Source organism: Corvus hawaiiensis, chromosome Z (genome assembly GCF_020740725.1).
Source record: "Corvus hawaiiensis isolate bCorHaw1 chromosome Z, bCorHaw1.pri.cur, whole genome shotgun sequence".
Lineage (NCBI taxonomy): Eukaryota > Metazoa > Chordata > Aves > Passeriformes > Corvidae > Corvus > Corvus hawaiiensis.
Window position 1 is genome coordinate 8,138,436 of NC_063255.1, and position 6,000 is coordinate 8,144,435.

Genomic DNA, 6,000 nt, shown 5'->3' on the forward strand with positions numbered 1-6,000 from the left:
TTGTAAAACTGAGTAAAATGCACAATTTCAAGATGAAATGTGAGGTTTTTTGAAAACCTCCAGACTATAGCTCGTCTTGGAGCAGAAGTTTTCTGTGTATCTCCAATAGTACAGCAGTAAGAGCACAGCCATTCTGCTGAGTCCTGCAGATGCCAGGTGTAGGGTATGCCCAGCCACTGCCCTGGAGGGATGTCTCCTGAGATAAGGAGATTGGGCAATCTCCTAGCAGGACCTCCTCCCTGGGAAGGCAGCTACTTTCAGTTATGGTGAGAAGACAAACCCAGAATCCTCTGGGGGACTCTATGCAGATCCTTTGTAACCCATTGGCCCTTACCCTCTGATACCCACCCCCTGTATCCCTATAAAGCTAGCCCCCTGCCCCTGCGAGGGCAGAGTGTCGTTCGTCCCTGGCTCCCCTTCGCTGGAGTGTGGACCAATAAAGTCATTTCGTGTGAACAGCTACATGAGCCTCTCATCTCTGTCCCTTGTCTGGCCTGGAGGCTGCCCTGCAGAGCTGAGCTGAAATCATGAGCTGACAATCACTGAAGAGCTGACAGCTTCTGCATGGGCCCTCCTGCCAGCAGCTGAGGGAAGACACCGGGCCTTGGGAAGGCGATTCCTTTTGGGACCATCTCTCTGGACTGGTCATCTCTTCCTTGGTCAGAGCTACTGACCCCTAACCAGCTGTCATAGCCAGGTATGAGGGCTCAGGCTCTGAGGAGAAGGTCAGGTTGGGGGGCCTGCCTTGGGGTGACTTTATGATGTATATCCCACGTCACTGCCCTATGCCCAGAAATTAACTTTGTGCCTTTCTATGTCTCTAAACTGAGCCTAAGAGGGGGAAGGAAAAATTGAGCAAAACTTTTTCAAAGCAGTTTGCAGCTTGTTCAAGGTCACACAGAGATAGCAACCTTTTTTTTTTTCCAGCTGCGGCAGGGGAGGGAGGAGGCACCCAGCTAGCTGCTTTCCAGTCAGCTTTTGGCCAGTTGTTCAGTTTGCTTTTTCTCTGGAGAGAGACAGAGTTGAACTTTGCTTTTCCTTCCCTGGAATTTCAGATTGTCTCCCTTTCCTACTGGGCTGCTTCAACCCAGTGCACATCAGGAGGACTTTCCACCGGGCACAGAGGGCCTGGCCCTGGGCCAAGCCCCAGCTCCAAGGAGACCAAAGGGAGGACTCTTAACACTTTTCCCAGGTTTTTTCTCCACAGCGAGAGATTTTATTAGCATTATTTTCCTTTTCTCGTGTGTTTGGTAAATAAATAGTTTTATCTCCTTCACTTTCCTTCAAGGAAAATTTTTTTTTCCCGAACCTGGTGGAGGAGGGGTGGTTGTGCCTTCTCTCAGAGGATATATTTCTAAATTTGGCCAAACCGGAACAGAGCCACTCGCAGCTTCTCAGCCTGTTCCCTCCTGAAGTTCCAGCCAGATACAGAACAGCCTGATCAGTCCCAGCCTACAAAGCTGATCACAAACTACACAAATTACTATAAGAGATGAATTCTGGTACCACTTGGTGTGTGCTTGGACCTTTCTAAACATACAGCCACACACAGACCTCTTCCAAAGGCACTCATCATCAAGACACTGGTGATAAGGCATAGTAAGGGAAAAATAAGCATCAATTAAGAAAAGGGCAGTTGGAGCATCTTGAACCTGCCATGTTACTGGGAAGGTGATATATTTGCAGGTTAAGAACAGTTATTTTCCTCTCTGTTTAAAACAACTTATTCTGATACACAGGAGAGATGCCTCATTTTCTGTTTTCTATCTAAAAAGGAGGTAGGTCATTTCTACTTTGGCAATTTATTATTTGGCAATTTATTATTTGGCAATTTTATTTTCAAAAATAGTGACTAACTTCACCAAAAAAAAAGCAGCATATTGGGCCTTAGATACAAAAACTAGAAGACCTTGGAAAAGAAAAAGGAAAGGAATATTTCTGTCTCCTTGTTGCCAACGTTCTTCTGGAGGGGACACTTAATGAGCGTAGACAAGGATTTCCAACACTCTCCACTGTGCTGCTTTTGAGCCCAGTGTGTTGAAATGGTCTTGCCAGTGAGAACCAACTGTAGGATGGGTTTTAGCATTTATCTGGAAGAAAGTGCAGGTAAGAACAGTACCAATGTATGCTTTGAAGGCAGAATGGTTCTCACCCTTTTGTGGCATATCTGTTCCTGAGCTTTGCCTAGAGATGAAGTCCCTTCTGGACTATCAATAAAGGTATGCAGTGTACTACTTACAGTTATTCCAAAGGACTAATTTATGCTTCCAACAATATTGAGCCCAGTTTTGTTTCCTTGGAAATATAAGAAATTGTTAATAATATTCTGTAGTTGCCATTCTCATCTCCATCAAAATTTCTTTGCCAAACAAAACACAGCCTTGCAGAGCAACAGAGTTAGTAATGTATGATAAATCTTTATTGAGAATCATACAACGCATTGCTTCTTTGAAGCTTTGGCCCTAGCCAAAGAACATACACCCGATTTTGGAAGACATAATAAGAAAATCGCTGGTGATAAAGGTGAGATAATTTTTACAAAGTTCTATAAAAGCAAAAATGTACCTGGGAAGTAGGTAAGCAAAAGCTCCTAAGAGGCAGTTTTGTGGTTTTTTTTGTTGTTGTTGTTTTGTTTTGTTTAGTTTTGTTTTTGTTTTTGAAATTGTCACAACAGGAAAATGGATCCTTTCAACTTGGAAAAAAACAGGTCTTCCACATTTCATGTGGGAAAGTTTTTTGTGCTGTGTTTTAACTGCTGTTTTCATGACAATGACTTAAAGAATGGTAAGTATTCTTGCTCTGAAAACAAATTGTTTGCAGAATTAATACTTTTTTCCCAAAGCAAGTTGGTAGAACATAATAAACTGGGTTACGTGGTTTGAAGACTTACAGGCAAACTCCCTCATGCAGACATATTTATTTCACTGTAAGTTTTCAAAAGACTAGTTGATTTAGCTATGTGTCTAAGAAATGTCTGGGAAGTAGAGTATTTCAGTACCCATGCCAGGTGAAGAAAGGAAACCCAGACTACAGACAAGAAACTAGAAAAATACCAAATTTCAAGGACTGAGCAGGGAGTCAGAAGATTAGATTTTAAGCATCGCCTCACCTAGTGAGCCTTGATCATGGATGAGAGCTCTGGCCACTTTTCTATAGCAATTAAAGAGTGACATAGGAAAGCAGAAGATGGTAGGAAGCTCACCACACAAAGAGATTGGAGCAACCTGTTCTCATTGCTTGGGAGCACTGCACCAACAGTGTTCAGGTTATGATGTGAGGGTGGACAACAGACCAACCTGCCTACATGCGACAGAGAGGTAGAGAGGCACTTAAAAAACCATTCTTCTGGTGGCCAAAATACTCTAATGAGGCAATCAGAACTTCCTGGTAACGGTGAAAATATGTCAAAGCCAACTTTGTGGGATACTGTCTCTTGGCAAGGAGCTTACAATGATTTTGCAGGGGGGGATTAGCTATATGCCTAGCTGCAGTAAATGATTATTTCATATGACCAAAGTGGTACATATGACAATGATTTTGGCAAATCAGACAATTGAAAGTATACATGTTCCATATGATTTTGCATAAGGAAATCATACAGGATTGTGACAATCATTTGGGGGTCAATATTTTTTTGCTGGGAAATATAAAATGTTTCCCAAATGTCTCTGTCAGTTTAGCTTATTGCTTAGCACTACACTAATAAAACTCACACAAATGCATTAGCAGAGAAATACAGGTGAAGCCCTTAAAATACTGAAAAATTTCTTTCACTGAAAGGTCAATATCTGTTGGAACCCTGAGCTCTGAGAATTTCAGCCTTTCAGTGCTGACGGACAGTGATCCTCAGAAGCACACTGCATTTGATCTGGGGCCTTGGGAAAGGCTTTGTAAATTGTGTGATAACACTGAGGTTGTTGCTGTGTAACTAAAAGTTATATCACATATATCACGTGAAATATGTAGAGATGTAGAAAAATCAGGTTTATGGGATATACGTAACAATATGGAGGATTTGGGGTGTGGGTTTGTTCTTCTTTTCTCCTTCTTCTTCACAAATCTGGGTATTCTGGTATTGGGTCAAAAAACCCACAGTGCGGATCATGAATAGTTAGTTATTGGATTATAAGTAAAAATAAATTACTTGGCATTCCATAATTGGGTAATTTGGACCCTAAAAGACCTTGGAAGTTAGAACTCAGGGCCATTTTCACCTTGTTAACTTAGAGGCACACTCTGTGCAGCTGTATTATAGATAAGATATAGTAAACATCTAAGATCCGAAGACAAGCTCCCGGTCTCCTGTATTTTAATTTGAACTCTGAGTAAAAGAGCTCACAAAACAAAGGCAAGGAAGAAAACAAACGAAACAGAGAAAATTAATAACTGGTGCTCCCATGTGCCAGGACTCAGAGTTTGAATCTCCATGAAGAGAATGAGAAAAAAGAAGAAAAAGCAGCTTCGAGCTAGAAAAGGAAGAAGAATATTCACCGGGGAAAAAGAAAAAGCAGCTCAGAAAATCCGACAAGCTGGTGAAAGGAAGCAGGACCAATGCTGCCGGTCAGCCATGCAAAAGGGGAACTGAGGAGGACTTCTGATGGCAAAGCCAGGTATGATTTATATGCTTCAGGGCTAATTAATTCATAATGGGAAATGTTACATCAAAATTGCAGAGAGACGCATTTAATAAGTTAGAAACTATGGTAAAAGAACACCCTATAGCTGTCGCGAAAGAACAATTAAGAGACCTTGTATTTTGGATCAAGCAGCAATTTCCAAATTCTGATCCAGACTTGCTTTTTACACCCTATGTCTGGGACTCTATACATCTAAGACAATATAATGCAGCGTCCCGTGGAAATGGTCCAGCTGCAAAGCTTCTTCCCATTCGCAGAGTTGTATATGAAGTTATAGCAAGCAAAAATCAAATAGAACAGAAACCTGAGCTGATAGTGGCACCTCACAGCAGCAAAAATCTCCCGCAGCCTACACAAAACTAAAAAGGATGGGGAGGAGGCCTCGCCTCCCTCTCAGGCGGAGGCAGCTAAAATTCAAGCGGACCAGAAGGAATCTGTAATAGATCCCGAGCCAGCTGAGAGGTGTGCCGGTGTGGCAGGCACGATAAAAGAGAAACAACCAACCTCTGAGGAATGGAGGGAAGTGGTCCCGCCGCTTCAGAGAAGCGGCGGATCGCCAAAATTGGCGAATTCGGCAGATCCTGGGGGCTCAAGCGAGGGGAGTGTGGGTTTGTCCCCAGCTGGTCCGCAAACTGTGGAGCAGACCGATCTGGGGCGGGAGGTAATAGAACAACAGGAGCTGCCCCAGGCAAGCGAATGAGAAGCAGGGCATGATATTGGAACAGAAATAACGAGCTGTAACTCCCTACTTCCCGTTGCTGCGGCATGAGGTCCTTCTCGGTCACCTGCTTTTGTGCAGGGTCCTGCAGGGTCCCTCACCATGGCGGCAAGCCCTGCGGCTGCCTGGTTGAGTCCTGGCATGGTTCAGACTAATGTACTTCCTGGGGATTTGCTCCGAGACTGCTGCAGCTCCAAGACAGTGTACAGGATTTTGTGTTTTTGCAAAATGGCGGCACGCAATTCACCTCTGCTGTACAGCAAAATGGCGCGTGGAGCCCACCTCTGCCATACAGGAAGATGGTGGCACTCGGCATACTTCTGCCGTACAAATTGGTGGCGTCCTAGTCACTTCCATAAACAATGCCTACGTACTTCTGCCTCTGCCATCTTGTAACCAACAAGTTGTTTGTCCTCCAGCTGCAGCGTCACCTGTGGCTGCTTCTATTATTGCACCTTTAAATATATATAATAGACAGACACAAAGACAACCAGATTTCTGCACAAGGGAAGACAGCATGAAGGCAGCTTTGAAGCCAGAGGGAAAGCCATAAATGTACAAAATACAAATAATCTGCAGAATGTGAATAGAGAATTAGTCACATTTTCTCCTAATTTAGGAGTATTTTCAAACAATAATCCAAGC